This window comes from Pipistrellus hanaki (assembly GCF_964339955.1).
Source record: "Pipistrellus hanaki genome assembly, chromosome: 9".
Classification (NCBI taxonomy): domain Eukaryota; kingdom Metazoa; phylum Chordata; class Mammalia; order Chiroptera; family Vespertilionidae; genus Pipistrellus; species Pipistrellus hanaki.
In genome coordinates this window covers 35,397,872-35,420,524 of record NC_140511.1, presented here as the reverse complement: position 1 = coordinate 35,420,524, position 22,653 = coordinate 35,397,872, and the positions used below count along the sequence as shown (strand labels likewise).

Here is a 22,653-nt window from a genome sequence, read left to right as displayed (position 1 = left end):
TTTCGGCAATAATTTGTAATTTTAATTTTTCCTTCTTTAACCTAAGGATAATTTAAAGGGTACTTTAGAATTTTTAATTCAACAAATAACATTTTTCATCCTATTGTTATTAATGTCTAATTTTATTTATTTCACGGTCTTATGTTTATTTTTTTTAGGAAGTAATATCTTCTCAAATTTCCCTCGGAGGAGTAATTAAACTAAATGTAAGTTATCGTCTTCTAGTTCATTAGGTATTAGTTCTCATTAGTGGAATTAGTTCTAATCTTCATGGGTATTGCTTTCCTCAGATGTTGGTGATTCTTGATTAGTGCTCAGTTTTACATGTGACAATGTGTGTTTGAGGGCCTCTGAGTAAAGATTATGCTTTCAGCTCCTGTGACGGTGGCAGGAGAGAGGCTGGTAGCTTGCTTCCTGGCCTATCACACCACAGTGCTCACTCTCTCTGGGCAAAACATGCTGTCTGCCTCATCTGTCTGTCTGTCTATCTATCTATCTATCTATCTATCTATCTATCTATCATCCATCTATCTATCATCTTCTATCAATCATCTATCTATCTATCTATCTATCTATCATCATCATCATCTATCTATCATCTATCTACTTACCTACCTGTCTAGCCTTACAGTGATAGCTAGAAACATTGATCAGCTGCCTCTTGCACACCTCCTATTGCGGATGTGCCCACAACCAAGGTACATGCCCTTGACCAGAATTGAACCTGGGGCCTTTCAGTCCGAAGGCTGATGCTCTATCCACTGAGCCAAACCAGTTAGGGCACCATAGGATTATTTTAAAGTGAGATTATGCATGTCAAGCATTGGCACAGTGCTTAGAGTAAAAATGTAATATTTATTGACCCATTATATAGCTAATGATAATAATGGCATTATTAGAACTAATAACATAGAATTACTAGGATTATTTCTATTTACCATATATGATTATTTCAGGCTCTCCCAGCCCAGCTCATACCCTAAAGCGTACACAGCGGGAGGGAGGAAGAGGCTCATTTGCTGCTGAGGTAAGACCTGGGGCCTGCCATTTAATGAGAAGAGAGCTGGCAGCAGCCTCACCCCATGCCCTTTTCCACCGCTTAAAGCAGAGACAAAGGACATTCATCCAAAGAGAGAGATTAGGTTAGCAATTTACCAATTCATGGAATTCATTCAACTATTTCTGTCCTTTTCTTCCCAAGGAGCTGTATCCCCAACTTCCTCTGCAGCCAGTGCCCGGGGGGCCAGCCTTGGTGTCTGCAGAATTCCCTGCTGTGGGAGACCCTGCCCAGGACCAGGAGTGCCACTGGAAGTGCAGGTGGAGGGCTGCTTCTGTAGTTAATTGATGCACCAGTAGTGGTAGTTCATTTCCTTGCTCATTCTGGTCTCCATAAGACAGCCTTGAGAGATAAAGAGATAGAAGCAGAGCCATCTTTTGATGTTACAGTTCTTCCATCTACTTGCCTCCCTCCCTTGCAAAACTCCCCCTGCTCCTGCCTCTGCCTCCAGCATCAGCAGAAGGGGGTGTGATTGGCTGTTGGGAGGAAGCAGCAGGAAGAGGTGTGGCCCTTCATGGAGCACTTGCAGAAAAGCAGGTTCTGGCCTTTCTAGCTGGTGAATAGGTCTGGGCTTATCTTCCAAAGCATCTAGTTGGGAAGCTGGAGGGTGGGGCTTCTGCTTTAAAAAAAAAAAAAAAAAGCATGTATTGAATTATAAATGAGCTAGAGGTCCGGTGCATGAAATTCATGCTAGGCCTGGCCTGTAATCAAAGTGCGAGCATCTGGTGTGGCAAGGCAGGTCCCACGTAACCTCTAGGCCCTGTGCAGCCCCCGCATACACCCTCTGCCTGAGTTATTAGTCCCCTGCCTGGCTCCCTCAGCACCAGGGAGCCAGGCTATGGCCCCTCCCCCCTGCCAACCGCTGCCACCACCACAGCCGTTGCCATCTGTGGGGCGTTTGGCAGGGCAATTGGCCCCCTCGCACCCACTTTGGCCTGGTGCTGCCCACTCATCTCCACCATCCTGCCGTGGTCCTGCTCTTGTTGAAGCCCATCGGAGCCGGCAGTGTCTCCACTGCTGCCCCCCTATCAGCTCTGTGTTGCCAACACCCGCCATGGTCTGCGCGCCCCCCAGCCCTCCCCTCTCCCCCCCCCCCTTGGTGGTCAGTGTACATCATAGCAAGCAATTGAACTCCTTGTCGAACTCCTGGTCAAGGGGACAATTGCAGATTAGGCTTTTATTATATAGGATTGCTTGCCTGGATATGAAAGTATGGGAATCTCCAAGAGTATGCTCATTGAAAACGTTGAAATATATTGCTATATTGCACTCTAAAAAGTTTCACTCATTTGGATATTTTTATGAGGGTGTTCCTTACCTTTCAATGGCTCTGACCAGCTGCAACATGTGAATTGCCTGAACCAAGAGCTCCTGAGTTCTCCAGAGATCTGGACAATCCTATTGGCCTTTTTTGTGCAGGTCAACACACTTTTGTGCACCTGGTTCAGATACTGTGGCAGGCATGGGGTATTCAAGGATGTCTAAAGGTTGAACAACACTCCATACTCATCTTAGAGACATTTACAAGTGGGCGAAGAGACAATTCAACTTAAAAGATAATGTCCCAGGTATCAGGCAATAAATAAAATGATATTGAGAAAGCATGGAGGAGGGAATAACTGCTTCTTTCTGGGGCCTTTAGAGAAGGCCTCCTAGAGTAAGTGAGCCTTGAAAAAATGAGTAGGAGTTCTGATAAAGGAGCAGAGAAGGGCATGCGAGGCAGAGGAACTAGTATGTGCAAGCGTCCAGAGGTGAGAAAGTTTGTGGGCTGTCTGGGGAATGGTTCCTGTGACCTGCAGGATGATTGGGAGGAGTGGTGAGAAATCATCCAGGAGATGGGGGGGTCCACATTGTGAAGGACCGTGAATGCCACAGGAAGGGGGAAGTATTCAGATCAGGAGGAGAAAGGCTGGAGGGGAGACAGCCTGGAGCCCTGGAGAATGATTAAGAGACTGTGCAGATGTTCAGGCAGAGGTGATAAAGGATGGGTTTGGGGAGGTGGTGCTCAGGATGGGGCTGGAGGGTGGGAGTGGGGTTGGAGGAGTGACTATTCCTTTTGTGTCTCAGACTCAGGCTGGGCTGGTAAGAATCAGGCGTAGAGGTTGTCATCTGGAGCAAATTTATTACACTGGATGGCTAATAAAACTGTATTGATTCCATTTCGTTTTGCAACAAGAAATCCCTCTGCTGGGAGAAATGTCAAATCTGCTGTGTCTGAGAGGAAGGAGCAATAAACCTGCTTAGCTTGGTTCAACTGAAAAGTGCTGTCCTAGGCCAGAGCTGCTTGCACTCTGTGCTGGGCCAAGGTGAGGCCTTCTCTGAGCTAATTCCCTTCTTGATTAGGAGCCCTGACACTGGGCCCAGCTAGAGAGACCCGAGAGGAAGTAGGGAGAAAACTGAAGGTGAGGGCAATGACTATGTGAAAGACAAAACCGGGGTTAGTATGGACACATAATCATCCATTCATTCATTCAGTAAGACTGTATGAGAATTTACTCTGTGCCCAGCACAGTGCTGGCCATTGGAGATATATCGTATTTTCCAGCGTATAAGTCACAGGGGTCTTCAAACTACGGCCCACGGGCCACATGCGGCCCGCAGAGGAGTCTGATCCGGCCCGCCAGGTTTTTTGGGCAGTGAGCGCAGCCGAGGTGTTACAGTAGGAATTAGTAGTTCATATAGTCCGGCCCTCCAGCTCTGTGAGGGACCGTGATCTGGCCCCCACTTTAAAAAGTTTGAGGACCCCTGGCTAAGACGACCCCCTAATTTTACAGTTAAAACATAGGTTTAGGTCTATATTCGCTGTATAAGACTACCCCCCACTTCAAAGAAAAGACTTACTTTGCCATCAAGATCTGCAGGTAATTTTTGTGCAATTTTGGTCTTTTGCCCCCGATTTTTGTTGACTTTTTTTCGTTTCAAAAGTTGTCTTATACGCCGGAAAATACGGTAAGTTCCTGCCCTCAGGGACCTGGTCTAGGACCAGATCCAATAGAGCTTGCAAATGGGTTGGTTTGGCATGGTCAGATCTCACCTTCAGTAAAACTATAGAGTTTGGGACGTTTGTCTAGGAAAGCACCTCTCCTCCCTTTTTATCCATCCAACCCCACCCCCGGCTTCCTTTCTCATGATGGTGGGTTTGTGTACCATTCTTGTTCTCAGCTGACTCTCAGCTCATTCCCATTAAAGAATCAACTAACAATCTGAGAGTTTCTAAAGAGAGCTTAGGGTATGATCCATCCTGAGATTTCTTTTCCAATGTATGCGAGAGGAAGCCTGGGAGAAATGCCCGGTCCTGATTCGCTTGGTTACTAGCTTTGTGATTTTGGAAAAATCATTTAGTTTTTCTGAGCCTCTTATGAGGCATCATAGTTTCTGCTCTACCCTCCTCATGGCCTGGTTGCTGATGTGCTTAGAAAAGTGTCAAGCACAAAAAAAGCAAGAGCCTGTGATTACTGTCTGTGTTTTCCGTTGCTTGGAGACAGAGCTCGAGGTTGTTACTGCAGGATGCTTGCAGTTCACTAGCTGCCCCTTTCTTCATCCCAACTCTCAGGGAATGAACATACTACACTCTGGTTCACCTCTCCTCATTCAAAGACGATGGACTTTGAAGCAAACGGGGTTGAACAAATTTTTCCCCAAAAGATTCTGTGTGAAGGGCAAGGTGAGAACGCTGTTTACTTGCCCCTGATCAGATTACCTTCATAAAAGGGAAACGGAGGGTTTAATTATTATTCATGTCAAAGGAGAGGCTCCTTTCCTGTCTCTCATTAAGGAGCATTTGTACTGAGATCGTCCCAAGTCACAGCGAGTGAGTGACAAGGGAGACGTTGTCATGAATGAAGATAACAAAGATGATGAGGATGGTGATGGGGGCTGAGCTTTTCTGCAAAGGTCCCATGGGTCAGGCTCTGGGCTAAGTGCTTCCCATGGATTATCTCACTAAATTCTCATCATCATACGATGCATTACCATCCTCACTTTACAGATGCAAAAACTGGGGTTAATGAAGATAAATGACTCTCTCAAGTTTGCCTCTCTAGGAAATGAGCAAACCCAGGCAGTCTCACCCAAGAGCAAACAACTAAATATGTTATTCCTTAATTTGAATTTTTCTCTAGCTCCTGCTGTAATCATTACCATAAGTTATAAGATATATGGATTCAATTGAAGCAGTGTGTGGAGATTTCATTTATTTTAGTTCTGCCAGATGGCTGAGCTCGAAAGCTCCTTGAAGAGAATCTCAGAGCTTTCAAATCAAGGCATCTTATAACTTGCAAGATACGTTACTGTTACTTTTTGGAGCAATCTCATGAGGTGTAGTTACTATCATCCCACTTAACAGATGAAGATATTGAGACTTGGATCATTTAAGTCAGTGTTCCTCAAACTTGAATGTACATATCACTTAGGGATCTCTTTCAAATCAGATTCTAATCCAGTAGGTCTGACATAGGGCTTGAGATTCTGCATTTCCCTGGTATTGCCAAGGCTGCTGGTCTGGGGATCACATCTTGAAGAGCAAGGTGAGTAACCCGGTCAGGCTCACATAACACAAAAGAAGGAGAGCCTTAAAGCTTAGTTTCTTAAGACACTCTGTGGTCTTGAAAATACATGGTTGCCCTTGGGTGGGACAGGCAGCTGGACAGGAATCCAGACTTGAACCAGGCCCTGGCAGCTCTTGGTCATGCCCTACCTCCTCTCTGAGCCTCGGTTTTCTTTCTAAATGCAAAGTTGGAAGTGAATGACATGACTTCTGAGCTGTCTGAAAACCAGAATAAATCATGAAGAGAAGTGCCCAGGCTGGAACGCTGGATGGAAAGATGTTTCCATGAGAGGGAAGATTGGAAGGAGTCACCTTAGAATACAGATCATTTTTGAAAGAGCTTCCTGCCCAGGAAGAGTAGAGAAAACATTTTATCCACGAGTAGAGAAATGATTGATGCCTCTCAGAGGGTTGATTTTCTAAGGGACTGTGATTTAGCACCAAACACCTGGGGAGCGGGAAGGTCAGTCTCTCTGGGCTGTGATTTAAGCAGTAGGGAGGGAGCAGCCATTGGATGTCTGTCAGTCTGTGAGGCCTACAGGCCGTCCTGGACTTTCAACCCCATCTGGGAAAGTAAAGATTTTTCTTCTCACCCAAGGTTCCTCATCTTATATTCAAGAGCCCTAAGGTACATGGGACGGTTAACTGAGGTTTATAGAAAGTGCTCAAGTGTTTTTATGGAGAGCAGGACAGTCTTTTTAAGGTACTGATAATGACCCAAAGCAGAAGTTTGATTTCTTTCTCACTAGAGATCACTGAGGAGGTAGAGTTGTTTCTCTGGGACAGAAGCCAGATGGGGAAAGGACATTTGTATATCTTCTTTGGAGAAATGTCTATTTAGGCCTTTCCTCCATTTTTTATTTTTATTTTTAAAAAATATTTTTATTGATTTCAGAGAGGAAAGGAGAGGGTGAAAGAGATAGAAACATCAGTGATAAGAGGGGATCATTGATGTGCTGCCTCCTGCATGCTCCCTACCAGGGATCGAGCCTGCAGCTCAGGCATGTGCCCTGACCAGGAATTAAACTATGACCTCCTGGTTCATAAGTCGATGCTCAACCACTGAGCCATACCAGCCTCCTGCCGGGCCTTCCCCCCATTTTAAAATCATGTTATTGTGAGTTGTAGGAATTCATTATATATTCTGAATATTAACCACTTATCATATATATGATTTGCAAATATTTTCTCTCATTCCATGGGCTGCTTTTTTTTTTTTTTTTTTTTTTTTTTTTAGTTTTGCCTGTTATAATTAAAAAAAACTTTATTGTTGAGAGTATTACAGATGTCTCCCTTTATCCCCACTTTACTCCCCTATCTGGTTTCCACCCCACCCCAGGGCTTCACCACTCTACTCTCTGTGTCTGTATGTAAGATCTTTGGTTATCCCACCTTCCTTCCCTCGGAGATTCATCAGTCTGTTCCATGCTTCCATGTCTCTGATTTTGTTTTATTCACCAGTTTATTTTGGTAATTAGATTTTTTGTTTATTTTGATTTTTAGATTCAATTATTGATAAATACGTATTTGTTGCATTTTATTGTTCATATTTTATATCTTCTCCTCCTCTACTTCTTCCTTCTCCTCCTCCTCCTCCTTCTTCCTCTCCTTAAAGAATATCCTTTAACATTTCATGTAACACTGGTTTGATGGAGATGAATTCCTTTAGTTTTTTTCTTGTTTGTGAAGCTCTTTATCTGACCTTCAATAAAGGCCATGCTGATGGAAACTCCATTGTGACTGCCAGTCAGCCCTGCAACTGGGGAGATCTTGGCATAGGAACAATGACCCATGGATGTGTTTTGATCTGTTATTGTTGATTGTGAATTTGGTTGACAATTCTATTGTAGAGAAAGGGCGAATAGAGATATTAAAATATTTATTCTAATCAATTTCCTTCCAATGTGCACGAGTCTGTGCACCGGGCCAGAAGTTGGAAAATAAATGTCATGAGGTTTTCTCCCCTATGTTTTCTTCTCAAGGCTTACAGTTTTAGGGTCTTATATTTAGGTCTTTGATTCATTTGGAGTTAACTTAATTCTTTTGCATGTAAATATCAGTTATTTCAATACCATTTATTGAAAAAGTGACCTTTTCATTGTTGAATGGTCTTGGCACCCTGGTCCAAATTTCTGGACTCTTTATTCTATCTTGTTGGTCTATATGTCTGTCTTAATGCCATTAACACAATGTTTTGATTACTGTAACTTTGTAGTATCTTTTGAAATCAGAAAATATGAGATATTTAACTTCATTCTTTTTAAAGATTGTTTTGGGTCTCCAGGGTCCCTTGAGATTCCATATGAATTTTAGGATGGGATTTTCCACTTATTGAAAAAATGCTACAGGGATTTTGGTAAGGATTTCACTTATCTATAGATTGCTTTAGGTAGTATTCATATCTTTCAATTCATGACCACATGATGTCTTCTTAGATTTATTTCAGCAATATTTTCTTGTTTTTAATGTACAACTCTTTCACCTCTCTAAATGTGTTAAAGGTATTATTTCATCCTTTAGGTATAAAAACCTTAAAAGGTAGGCACTATTATGACCTCCACTTATAAATAAAAATACTGAAACACAGATGTTAAGTAATTTGTCTGTAGTGAAATGTCTAGAAGGTATAGGGGCCAAGATTTAAACCATGGCTATAGGTCCTGATCTCTTAAATGCTTTACTATATTATTTAGACAATTTATGGAATCCTACAGAAGGAGATGACAAGAAGAAATCAGTTCAATTCTAAAACTCCAGAAAGGCTGAGGAATTGGAAGTACCAGCTGCCTCACAAGGTAGAGGAGAAGGAAAACCCTAGATTCCTTTCTGAACCCTATGCCACCAGCCAACCATCTCTCACATATCAGTAAACAAGGGGAAAGAATTTGTTATTTGGAGAAATTGAATTAGACAGACTCTACACTCAAGACACCAGGAACAGTGGGAGACACACATCTTATTGAAAACAGTAGAATTAAGTGGAAGTTTACATATTGGACAGTGAGGCACAAACTATCTTACTCCCACTGAGCTACTAGAAACCAGACTGTCAGATAAAGATTGAATATAGAGGGAAAAAGAGATGTAATTAGAGGATATGTCAAGAGGTCTTATAGCTGATTAATTGAATATCAGTATCCTGAATATTATTTGCAAATATATTCTGAACCAAGGAGAGAGAAAAAATTATTCAAGAAAGAAAATAAAAAATTCTAAAACTGAAAGATAAATTTGCAGATAGAAAGAATTCACTGAGTGCTCAGCACAGTGAATAAAAAAGAAACCTACTTCAAGGCATTTTATCATGAAATTTTAGAACTCTAATTGTAGGAGATCAATTGGAACCATTTATTTTAAATTCTACTGTACTTGGCTGTACTCTGAATTCATTGTACTCTGGCAAATAACCAAGTTAAGCAGAGTAGTTTAGGACCTTGGTTTCAGGTCACATGAATGTGTATTGTGGGCAAAATGGAAAGAAATGAAAATATTAAAATATGCATATTCATGGTCTTGAAAGGACGTATGGACTGTAAATTAGCACCATACATCATTGCATTAGAATTGCCTCCATCACTGAAGGGTGGACTTTAAAGGATTTCTAAGGTCATGTAAAGTTTTTAGCGGTGGGTAGCAGAACAACCTATATCCTTCTCTTGCACAGAGCAAGTAGCCATAGCAGTTTTCCTTAGATTGGTTTGTATTCTCTTGCTCTCTCCCTTACTATGGTTGCTTGGGTAGTCCCTGGAGAGATCTGGGAACCCTCATGAATATTCTAAGATTGTGTAAGGCTAAGCAAGCCCAGGCTCTCTATCTGGAATTCTATTTGAGAAATGTCTTACAAAGATGTACTTAACCCTTAAAAAAATAAAACAAACAGAAACTTTTAGGGATTAAGTGCTACCTTTGACAATCAGATGGAGCTGGGAATATTTCTCTGACAAGAGAATTGTCTGGGAACCTGTTGAGAGGGGAGACAAATCAAGTTGGAAATATGATTCAAACACAAGCTGTGTTGGTTATTAAATTATCGTCACTCAGCTCCAAATCCAACTTTCTATACTCTGCTTGTGATGCTGGTGCTGGATCTCTGCGTAACGTTTTCTTCCTTTGCCAGGTGGCATCTTACTAGGTTCTGCCAATGGGAGGCTCGAGAAGGAGATTGGAAGGCAAGGGGAGGCAGAAGTGATCTTCATCCTTCTGTTTGCTTTGAGCACGGATCACTATCATCCCAGCTGGAGCCCTTGGCCCCACTGATAGTAGTTGTTCTAGCCTCCAGCTTCTTTTGGAACTCCCATCGCTGGCCTCATCTTGCCCCTGCAGTGGTATCGCAGCCGTCAGGTTTTACTTCCCTATAGAGGCAAAATGAAGCACCATGAGGCACCTCCTTAGATGTTCTCTTTATTCCCTCAACCGTAGCAGCGGTAGCATCTAACCTGGTTACCGTTTCTGAGTACCTCAAAAGTTCCCTTTTTACTCTTTCAACTCTCCAGCATCTGTCTAACCAGTTGCCTGTAGTAATTGCCCCCTATTGAAATGCTTAGTGTGGCTTTTGTCTCCCCCCGCCCCCCCCCCCCCCCAAAAAAAAACAGACCCAGACAAGTACACAGACTGCTATAAAAATAACTCTGTGGACATAATCAGATTTTCTTATCAGTTAGCTGAGCACTGTTATGTGATCCTTCTGGATGAAACTTTGTGTTGTCTTCTCATTTCTGATATAACACACAATTTAGCACACTTTAGAATGCATGGTTTTTCAGAAAGGCCAGATGGTACTGGATCTGAGAACATTAAATAAGTAGGGACTTAGCTCACCGTGGGAATCTGGCCACTGAATCTCAGGGAATGCACTCCTTCTATGTTGGTTCTATATTCCGTTGCATGTGATGAAATCCAATTAAAATTAAAATTAGCCAAAAAGAGGACTATATATTGTTTATTTACTGGAGAACTTAAGAGCAGAGCTAGCTTTAGGTACCGCTGAAGTTCAGACATATTAAGACACAGCCAAAATAATTGGCTGTATTTATTTATTTATTTATTTATTTATTTATTTATTTATTTAAATGTATATTTTATTGATTTTTTACAGAGATGAAGGGAGAGAGATAGAGAGATAGAAACGTTGATGAGAAACATCGACCAGCTGCCTCTTGCACACCCCCTACCTGGGATGTGCCCGCAACCAATGTACATGCCCTTGACTGGAATCAAACCTGGGACCTTTCAGTCCGCAGACTGACGCTCTACCGCTGAGCCAAACCGGTTTCGGCTTGGCTGTATTTATTGATGTGACTATTTACCTGTAGATTGGAGGAGCAACAAAGGCAGGTAGAGCAAGAGTGATGGTGAGGAATTTTTGAGGTGATTATCTCATTTAATACACAGGGTCTTTCTATGTGATGGTAAAGATGGCTATGCAGTTTGTTCTTAGAGTTTTACGTTATTCTGAGAGTTTATGATTCCAAATAAAAGTAAGACCTAACCTCCCCTCTTCCATTTTCAAACCTCATAGTCACTGACCTCATTAGCTATGCCTGGGGCACATGCCCATTTGAGAACTAACTGCTATGCCCAGAAGAAAAGGATTAAATAATTGGCTGTGTTTGTTGACGTGACTATTTACCTGTAGATCGGAGGAGCAACAGATGCAGGTAGAGAAAGAGTGATGGTGAGGAACTTTTGAAAGTTGAAAGAGTAAAAAGGGAACTTTTGAGGTGATAACTACTCTTGTTTATCTCATTTAATACACAAAACTACCTGGCTATGGTCTGAATGTGTGGTTCTCCCCCCTGTCCCCCCCCCAAAACAAACAAACAAACAACAACAACAACACAAAAACACAAAACAAAACAAAACAAAAACCAACTTCACATTTTGAAATCTAACGTCCAATGTGATGGTATTTGGAGGTGGGGCCTTTGGGAGGTGCTTCAGTCATGAGGGTGGAGCCTTCATGAATGGGATCAGGGCCCTCACAAAAGGGACTCCAGGGAGCTCCGTAGCTCTTCCACCATGTGAGGCCACAGCAAGAAGAAGACTGTGAACCAGGAAGGGGCCCTCATCATTCACCAACTATGCTGGAGCCTAGATCTTGAACTTCCTAGTCTCTAGAACTGTGAGAAATACATGTGTGTTGTTTACAAGGCACCTAGTTATGGTATTTCGTTATCGTAGCCTGAGCTGACTCTCAGTGGGGTAGATGTTAGTAAATCTGCTCTAACTCGTTAGGAAACAGAGGCTCAGGGGGATTAAGATGCCCAAGGTACTCAGTTGTGAGTGGGATTGAAGTTCAAATCTGGCAACTCCAAAGCCTTGGCTGTTTCCATTCTGATACACTGCTTATCCTATAAAACCATGTCTAAGAGAGGTGGCCGAGAGTCACATTGGAAAAGTCACATTTGGTTTTTGGTCCTGAAGGGTCAACCAAAACACATACATGTAAAACTTAGACCTAGAGACAGACGATAAAGTAAAAAAAAAAAAAAAAAAAGAATAGAGATGTGAGGGGTCAAGATGAGAATGAGATGTGAGAGTCTAGGGCTTTAGCTGGCTGGATGTGGCTTGGATGCCCAGAACTCTGATCAGATACTCTTGATATAAAGGGCTTATCACCTTCCAGGTACTGTTTGCCTAAAAAGTCCTAGCAAGTTGCTTGGCTCAGGGTGAGCTGTTGTTTTTGATTCTAGATGAAGCCTCAAATACCCTTGACTTAACTGCAGTTAGCTCTGGCTTCCTTTTAGCCCTGAGGTACCTACGTGGAGCTCTCTTCCTCAGAACCAGCTTTCCACCCTCTGAGTTTTCCTGCCCTCATCCTTCATCTGAGTGTCACGTAGGAAACGGGTGAAGTATGAGCATCCCAAAGAGTATGGGTGTGTACCTTTCTAAGACATGTGCAGATGATTCACAAGAGACATGCACTCCATCTCTTTTGGCCAGAGTTGACTTTATTGGAAGGACTCTCTCAGCCTGATTTTCCACAGTTCACTGCAATAGGCTAAGGGATGAATTTTGATATGAGCAAGCTCTGATTCAGAGAAAAGAATACACAGATGTAAAACATATTCATCCTTTAATCAACAAATATTAACTGAGTCTCTAGCATGTACCTGGTACTGTGGTATGTCTTAGGATGGGTGGGGGCAGAGAAGAGAGGGCGCAACCCGCCCCCCAAAAAAGTAGAAGATGCCTGGCTGGTGTCCTCAGTGGTTGAATGTCGACCTATGAACCAGGAGGTCACAATTTGATTCTCTATCAGGGCTTACGCCTGAATTTTGGGCTCAATCCCTAGTGTGGGGTTTGCAGGAGGCAGCCAGTCAATGATTCTTTCTTATCATTGATGTTTCTATCTCTCCCCCCACATTTCTCTCTGAAATCAACAAAAGTTTATTTTTTTTTAAAGTAGAAGACTAGTTCCTGCTAGCAAGAGCCTTTTACCTAACTGGAGGCATCAGTATAGGAAAAATTGAGAAAATATTTGAGGTTGAGATGATTGAATTTAATGGCTAAGGTATGTACTCTTTTTTTCAAGTCTGTATGCCAGGCACTGTGCCAGGCACCAGGTAAACCAAACAGACATAAGGAGCTTAAGTCTAGGAGGAGATGTTTACAAATAAATAAAAGGCCATTGCAAACATTTTTGGATGTTTGTGCTAAGTGGTGATCACTATACTGGCCTTTATCTTTTGAACTGAGGATACAAAGATGAATAAAGAAAAAATTGAATCCTTTAACAAGATCGTATACTAATGGTAATCCTACATAATAAAAGGCTGATATGCAAATGGACTGAATGGCAGAACAGCCAGTCGCTATGATGCATACTGACCACCAGCGGGCAAACACTCAACACAGGAGCTACCCTCCCCCCTTACCCCCAAGGTGGTCAGTGCACTCCCACTGGGGGAGTGCTGCTTAGGCAGAAGCCAAGCACATGGCTGTAAAGCACAGTGGTGGTGGTGGGAGCCTCTCCTCCTCAACAGTAATCTGGTATCCCCTGGACTGTGAGAGGGCACAACCCGCCCCCCCCCCCAACAAGTGCACAAATTTCGTGCACTAGGCCTCTAGTGTATACATAAAATGTGATTGATGGAAGTATGAGCCAAGTACTATGAAACTCAGAAAAAGAAAGAAAATATGAAATGTGGGTTTCAAAGGTAGGCATGATCAGAGAAGAGGAACATTTGGGATGTGATGATGGAGGAGTAGGCATTTGCCAGATGGGTGAGACATAACTAGCAGAGGGGGCAGCATGTGAACTGACACTGAAATGTAAAGACGTTGTGGGTATTTGGTATCTGCAAGTAGCTGTCTAGTTTTGGGGTGATTAAGGGTAAGTGGTGGGAAATGAAGCTGGTCAGGTAGGCCATGCCAGGGTCAAATCATAACGGGCCTGTAGTCTATGATTTAGGGAGCTTAGATTTTATTTAAAAACAATGAATCACTGAAGTATTCTAAGATGGGAAATTAATTTAATGGTTTCAAAATTTAAAATGAAGATGACAATCAAGATAAGGGGACAGGTTAGACGATCATTTTTTTGTTGTGAATCTTCACTCAAGGATATTTTTCCATTGATTTTTTTAGAGAGTGGAAGGGAGGGGGAGAGACAGAGAGAGAGAGAGAAACATCTATGCGAGAGAGGCACATTGATTGGTTGCCTCCTACACGTGCCCCTGGGGATTGAGTCTACAACCGAGATATGTGCTCTTGGCTGGAACCAAACCTGGGGCCTTTCGGTCTGTGGATTTATGCTCTATCCACTGAGCCCAACTGACTAGGGTGTTTAAGTGGTCATTTTAATAAATCAGATAAGAGACATTGGTTTGGCAATAGACATGAGGTGAAGAGGAGGAACTAAGTCTAGAACATTTTGAGAAAAATTAGTATTTTGGGGACCTGGGTATGTGGGGTAAGGAAAGAAGAAAGATCTAGATTTCGTATTTCTTACTTGGACAGTTGGGTGCATGGTGCTGCCATTTACCGAGATTTGGGGATATGGAATGTGATGGTTAATTGTTTGTGCCAGTTTGAGTAGGCTGTGGTACTTAGTTATTTGGTCAAATTACCAATCTAGATGCTGCTGTGAAGATATATTTTTAGATATAACTAACATTTACTATTTATTTATTTTTTAAAAATATATTTTTTATTGATTTCAGAGGGGAAGAGTTAGGGAGAGAGAGAGATAGAAACATTAATGATCAGAGAGAATCACTGATCAGATGCCTCCAGCACTCCCACATCAGGGATTGAGCCCACAAACCCAACATGTGCCCTGACCAGGAATTGAACCATGACCTTCTGGTTCATAGATCTATGCTCAACCACTGAGCTATGCCAGCCACTAGCTTGGCGATATGATTAATATTTAAATCAGTAGGCTGAATACAAAAAATTATCCTCCATAATGTGATGGGCCTCATTCAACCAATTGAAGGCCTTAAGGGAAAAGATAGGTCCCAGATGGCCTTTGGACACAGGACAGCAATATCAACTCTTCCCTGAGTCTTCAGCCTTCCAGCTTGTCCTGCAGATTTTGAACTTGCTGGATCTACAGTCATGTGAGCCAGTTCCTTAACTCTCTCTCTCTCTCTCTCTCTCTCTCTCTCTCTCTCTCTCTCTCTCTCTCTCTCCCATTCTATTGGTTCTGTTTCTCTGGAGAACTTTTACTAATACTGAAGGATGTCTTTTCATTCAAGTCTATGACGCAGAAATGCTTTGCTGAAACAATAGTTCAGGGTTTTTAAAAGGGAAATTGGAGGTTTATTTTTATTGTTTACGCCAGGGGGCATTTTGGTTCAATATCAATGTTGTTCATTTATTCCTTTGAGTTTTTGAGCATTGTCCCTTCTAGGTTTCAGTTGTTATTAGACAAAGTGGGATATACTTGTGTAATTATTACCAGTAATAAAATCCACTACACATGATAACTTCTAATTATTTTACTGAAGCCAGAATTATTGTCTGGTGGTTTCTTTGAAAGTGATACAGAGGATTTGTACCTGTGAGAAAGTGTAGGAAATGCTTCTCAAAAATGTGTATCACTTGCCCTGGCTGGTGTTGTTCAGTTGGTTGAGCATCATCCCTTGTACTGAGGGGTCACTGGTAATCTGCTCAGGGCACATGTCTAGGTGACAGGTTTGATCCCCAGTGGGGGCACCAGTGAGGGTACATACAGGAGGCAACTGATGAATTTTTCTCACTTTTTCTCTCTTGCCCTCTACCACATTCTTTCTCTCTTTCTTTAAAATCAATAAAAAATATATTTGGTGCAGGGATTGAGCAAAAAAGAAAAAAAAAAGAGAGAGAACTTTTTGGAGGGACAACCACGTGGTGATTGTGGGGGACGGGTGGAGGTGGAAGAGGGCATGGAGGGGATCAATGGTGATGAAAGAAAACACACGAAAAGAACAACTGGAATATGCAGATTATCAACACTTGAAATTTTCTCAAGAACAAAGGGAACTGACAAGAAGTAGACATGACATCTTTTTGGTTAAACTATTCCAACTGAAGAATAAACTTTATTTCATGAAAAACACAACTCTACCTTCCTTCATGCATGTCTCCTTTTCCCTCTTTCACATGGCCAGCCCTTCAAAACTCAGGTTGATACCGCTTCTAATGGAGTTTTCTCTGTTCTTGCCCAAGCCTTCCTTGTATTTCAGCAGCATCTGAGGTTCTTCTAATGCACACCTCCAGGGAGCAGCTATGAAATTTTATGCTATAAATAGTCTATTAATTCTATAGAGTTGTCCAGTGGATGCCCTTATGTTCACCCCATCACAACCCTTACTATATTGCTTATAATTGTTTGTATCCTCTTATAACAGGAGGCCAAGACCATATTCAACTTTCTAACTCCAGTGCCTGGCACATTGTCTAAGGAAAGAATGAGCGGGTGGGTAGATGAATGGCTGGATAGATGGATAAAAATCTTCAGTGCATTACAATCAGGACTATGTAATAAATATTGCTTTTCATCATCTGCTGTTTCCAATCGTGCCTGTATCTCACCCAAGTACTACTGAGGGCATTGCCATGATGTAAAACTTATGACATTTAAGAAGTTTGTGAGTCCATCCTCAGGGTCCACCCATTACAGTCAGATTCAGTAGGGCAGCTTCTGAGTGCAAAATTAGAATGAGGTATGGGACCATGGGTATAAATTGTGATTAGTGTTTAATGAAGCTAACTGTTCTGAATATCAAGTTGGTTTGCATGCTCATTTGCAATTTCCATAACTGTTGGAAATGCTCATAAAATCAGGATTGTAAACTTAGAGATGAATCACTTATACCTGGACTTCCTGTTGAGTGGAGTTAATTAATTGCATCCTTTTACATCAGAGCACCCCCTACAATCGCAGCCTTTATTTTTAGCCCATCCCCTATGGACAGTGACAGCTCCTACCTGAACCAACTAATTTTGTGTAGTCAGGAAATGTGAGGTTAAATCTAGGGCAAAGGGAATGTAGTTAGGAAATGTGAGGTTAAATCTAGGGCAAACGTAGAAAACTGTGTCAACAGTCTTGTTAGACACAGATTCCACATTGCAATTTCGGGAAGAAGTCATTGTATGAGGACTACAGTAGCCTCCCCGTGAGTAGAGCCCAACCCATAACCTCATCTCCCACCCCACCTGGCTCTCTTCCTGGCCTGCCCCCTCCCCTGGCCTGCGGAGGCTCCGGTAAGCATCTGTGCCAGAGCGCTGCCAAGGCACCACCCGCTCTATCACTGAGAAGCTGTGGACCCCTCCCCACAAAGAGAGCCACCCCTCAGAACCTGTATTTAAGGTTCCTTTGCTTTTAGTTACTGGTAAAATGTATGCATTGCTAGATAATACCGTGTAAAGTTTGTTAGAATCTAAACTTTAGGAAGCATGTATTATGCTGAATATTTTCTCTTGTGACTTCATTTCTTTCACTCAACATGTTTTTGGGATTCATCCATGTTGATATATATAACTGTAACTCATTCATTTTTGTTTCCGGTGCAATGAGTGTACAGGTCCTTAAAACATTATTAAAATTCCCTGCGGCCCATAGTCTTTTTTGCTTGTTTTTAGAAAGGTAATAGGATAAATATGGATATTATGCAATTCCATCAATCACATAGTATCTCTCCCCCCACCCCCCTATTAGAGTCATAGAAAAGCATTTGTAATCAGACACATGAATATTTCTTTTTTTAAAAAGTACATTTTTATTGACTTCAGAAAGGAAAGGGGAGGGAGAGAGAGATAAAAACATCAATGATGAGAGAGAATCATTGATTGGCTGTCTCCTGGGGATAGAGCCCACAACCCAGGCATTTGCTTTTGACTGGAAGCGAACCTGGGACCCTTCAATTCGTAGACTGACATTCTATCCACTGAACCAAGCCAGCCAGGGCGAATGTTTCTGATTGAAATGTAAAAATATTCATTCTAAGTGAAATAAAGACACTAACTAGTGTATTAATTCATGTCAGGCTCTTTTGCCAAATAATTATGAAGTCACTTTCAGTTTCCAAAATTTAGAGACTATGGGCCTACTCCATATTTATTTTTCTATTCTCTCTTTGATGGATAGACACATTTGGTTGGTTTCCAGCTTTTTGTTATAAAATATTTTACATTCAAATATGGCTGCCTCCACTCACTGAGATTTTGAAGGCAAAGTTGGGTCATATTTATCTTCATGGCTTAGCACAGGGCCTCAGCAAATGTGTTCTGAATGAATAAGTAAGTGCTCAGACACTTTGCTCTTCTTCTTTTTAAAAAAAATATATTTTATTGATTTTTTACAGAGAGGAAGGGAGAGAGCTAGAGAGCTAGAAATGTCGATGAGAGAGAAACAGCTGCCTCTTGCACACCCCCCACCGGGGATGTGCCCGCAACCAATGTACATACCCTTGACTGGAATCGAACCTGGGACCTTTCAGTCCACAGACCGACACTCAACCGCTGAGCCAAACCAGTTTCGGCACACTTTGTTCTTCTTGAAAATTATGGAGCCATATCAAAATCACAAAAATGAGTCCCAAGGTAGGAGCTCAGTTCACCAATTCCATTTAAAAAGTGTGCAATAAATAAAATAACTATAAACCTCCGCTCAACTCCAGGAGCATTTTCTCCCATTACTGGTCAGATAGAATGCCCTCATGTTTCTCTCTGCTAAGCCATTATAGGTCTTTCAAGGACATTCTATTACTTTTAAGAATAATCTTAGTAAAGTTTTTAGTGGCACCTCCAAACCCCTCTTTTCTCATCCTGGCTCCAGGGGCCACATGCAAAGTTTGAAGAGTCCAATTCAGACCAAAGGATGGGAAAATGGAGAGGTGGCTTCTCCGAATGTATTGGACAAAGCCCTGAACTCCATCAATGACAGTCTCTACTTGTGGTTCATGTGTTTTTGAGGGCAACAGGGGTGGCAGAGTAGGTGTGGTCTGTGCCCAGGGATTATTTTAAAAGTTTTGTTGGATATATTTCTATTCCCACTCAGGGGCTCAGTGAGGGAGAAGAGCCATAAAAGGAAAAGTCACATGGTCTTAGCTTTAGGGTGAGCATGTCTTATCCTTTCTTATCCCTGGCCACAGGCTTATTGTACTCTTCATAGTATTTGCTCCTAACATTTTTGCCTACAGGTCAAATTATTTATCTATCTCTAAATAAAACACTGCCACTGTTCTAAGAGGTTTTTGTAATTATACTAATAAGTGAAAAAGAAAATGCTTGGGTCATACTAAACTGGATGTTGCAAGTCTTTCAAAAAGTTGCTTCTCTATTCACTGGACATCATTCATTTAAAAAAAAAACAAAAAACCACACCCTGCATATTAAGCCTTTGCTGAGTGCTGAGGATGTCAAAGACAAATGTGACAGAGTCCCTGTCATGGTTAAATGTCCGTGTCAATTTGTTATGTGCCTAGATATTTGGTCAAACATTATTCTGGCTTTTTTTTTTTTTTCCAAGAGTGTTTTTGGATGAGATTTACATTTAAGTTGATGGACTTTGAGTAAAGCAGATTGCCCTCCATAATGTGGGTGGGCCTCATCCAATCAGTTGAAGGCCTGAATAGAACAAAAAACTGAACTATTCCCCGGATCAAGGGAAGCTTTCTAGTGGACTGCCTTCAGACTTCATCTCAATATTAGCTTTTAGGGTTGCTTTTGGACTTGAGCTCTCCCCTGACTCCCCAGCCTGTCAGCCTCCCCTGTCAGATTTTGGATTCACCAAGCCTCCACAATCACATGAGCCAATTTTTACACACACACACACACACACACACACACACACACACTCACACTCAAACAGACACACACAAACACTCACACACTTATATCCTATTATATTTATCCTATTGATTCTATTATCCTCCTATTTCTCTGGAGGATAATAGGATAAATTACCTATATCCTATTGGTTGTGTTTCCCTGGAAACCCTGACTAATATAGTCCCTTTTCTCAAGGACCTCAGTGTCTCTTAAAACTGACATGCCAACAAGGATCTAATCCAGTGTGAAGATTGCCCTAAAGGTTAGTCACACGTATAAAGTGCCATGAGCGCACAAAGAAGCATTTGCACACCTGAGGGGCTACTTAGGAAAGGCTTTCCAGGAAATATTTCCTAGGACAGCAGTGTCTTTGGCAGAGAGAGTAAGACGTAAAGGTTCAAAGGTATGGGAAAACAAAATGTCTTCTGAGGACCATCTGTGCAGGAAGAAGTGGTGCGAAAATTATTGAAATTCAAGTTGTAGAAATGAAACAAAATGCTCCAAAGTTAACATAAAACAATCACATGCTTGTGAACAGACAGACTCTCCTTGGGGTCAAGGACCGGAAAGGAGCTGATTTTGCACGAGAATCCAGTGTCAAAAACAGGGCAGTACTCCTGTCAAGCCCAGACAAAACGGATAGAATTTGAGAGCTGGGGGAGCTCTGAGCACATGTCATGGCCTGCTCAAAGGCATTGAGACCAGGATGACCTTCTCTATGGTGAATGTTTGTTAAAAAGCTCTGACATGTAATACAGTCTGCTCATTGTCTCAAATGATTGGTGCATGATTTAGTGAAGCAAGGGCTTATTTTTATAGCCATGATTACATAATAGAAGCAAGTGGGCTTTAAAAAAGAAGAGAAAGAGAGAGAGAGAGAGAGAGAGAGAGAGAGAGAGAGAGAGAGAGAGAGAGAGAGAGAGAGAGAGAGAAATGGTAGCCATTAAGACATAGAGTCAGTTGGGAGTGCTGCCCCATTTTCTGAGGGAAGTTGTGGAGAAAAAGCTAAAAATAGATACTAAAAAGGATATGATAGAAATGTGAATGAAAAAAATCCAAACCTCTAGGCTAGAGATTGATTCGTATCCAAAGTATTATAGATTGTACACTTAATTGCAGTGAAGTCACTGTAATGGGATTGAAGATACTTAAATTGTAAACATTTCAAGGTTACCTCCACCTGAGCAGGTTTCCTCGAGGAGACGCCGAGCCCAGGGGGAGCGTCTTATTCCTCAGAGGAGGAGTTGGAGCCTGGAGTGGAGGTTGGAGGAGAGTTTTGTCTTAGCTTGGTCCTTCCAGAGCACGTATCTGCTGCTCCGACTGTTGGCTCCCTCACATTCTTATGTTTATCCTGTCTAAAGGCTCCCTGTGGTGGGCTCTCTGCTTTGCTGGCTTCCACCCATAGCCTACAGCAATGATTGCCCATCAGCTCCAGCAACACGGCCACGCCCCATAGACCTTTTTCATTTCCAAAGCCTGCACTCTGACAGAAGCAATTTTTGACAACATTTCAAAGTAAATGAAATAGAGCTTGTATTTTACATGATTGTGCCTTGCACGCTTGCATTTTCAGAGCCTGTGGGATACAGGAAAGGGCTTTGCTTGGAAACTACATCCCATGGAGAGATCGAATAGTAAATTCAGCTGTCAGTGCCTATGGTGTTACAGAGATCCCGAACAATCAAACAATGGAGCAGAGTTTGGAGATTCACTTTATTCACCGTGGTGGGCTTAGAGAAAATGAATTCAAATTCTAAGTAAGGCTACAAGCAGAACTTCCCTTTTTATTAAAGAGCCAGCCCTATGTGCACTTAGTGGTTATCTCGCTGCTGGCCTTGAAAACAACACAATTCTATCCAATTAAAATATGCATCTGGCATGGCATTGAGCGTATGGGCATATCTAGTCCCTGGCCTACAAGGTCAGACAGCTAAGTTTATCTTCCTCATTATTCAAGCAGACTAAAGCAGGCTAGAAAGCAAACATTTTTTTTTTTTTTTTTTTAGAATAAGAGGCCATCTAAAAAAAACAGCAGAAAATTCCAAACAGCAGTTTTGTTTTGTTTTTTTACAAAATAGGGGTTTTCCTTCTCAACAGTATACATAGGAAAGTTCAAGCCACACAAAGAATCTATGCTGACCTTAGAGAAACTGCATGCACGTGTGTGTGTGTGTGTGTGTGTGTGTGTGTGTGTGTGTTGGTGAGAGGTTGGAAATGACTTCGGTATATGAATACTAACCTCTCCTCACTGAGGCATTGTGGGGGAAGATGAATGTGTTGGCTATCAAAATAACTATTTTACCTGTATGAAGATTAAGACTTGATGACAGGTTTTGTAACTAACTGGTTCTTTGGTCTTAAATTATTGGAGTTTCTGTGTCCGCATCTGTGAAACAAGGATATAGGAATTGCCTAATAGTTTTGTCAGAATAAAAAAGGTAACACGTGTGACAATACCAGTCTGCCATTCAAAGTCCACCATAGTCTGGCCATTAGGGTCCTCTCTCACCTTGTCTTGTGCCATTCATCTAAACCAGGGAGGGGAGCTTCCAGCTCATGGGACCATGAAATCATTTTGTCTGGCCCTGCCAAGGCATTGAGGGGAGTTAATTAAAAGTTTGACCAAATACAGCAGGCTAATTTTTTTTTAAAAATATATTTTTTATTGATTTCAGAGAGAGAGGGAGGAGAGATAGAAACATCAATGATGAGGGAATCATTGATAAACTGCATCCTGCACATTCCTTACTGGGAATTAAGCCCACAACCTGAGCATGTACCCTGACCA

General features: G+C 41.9%; 1 long non-coding RNA gene across 1 annotated transcript; it reads left to right on the top strand.

The window, feature by feature from the left end:
- The first annotated feature begins 1,271 nt into the window (after positions 1 to 1,271).
- Positions 1,272 to 21,904, top strand: LOC311627219. Its single transcript, XR_014795863.1, has 3 exons — positions 1,272 to 1,317; positions 16,442 to 16,509; positions 21,872 to 21,904. It is a non-coding gene; the product is annotated as an uncharacterized lncRNA (long non-coding RNA).
- The last annotated feature ends 749 nt before the right edge of the window (positions 21,905 to 22,653 follow it).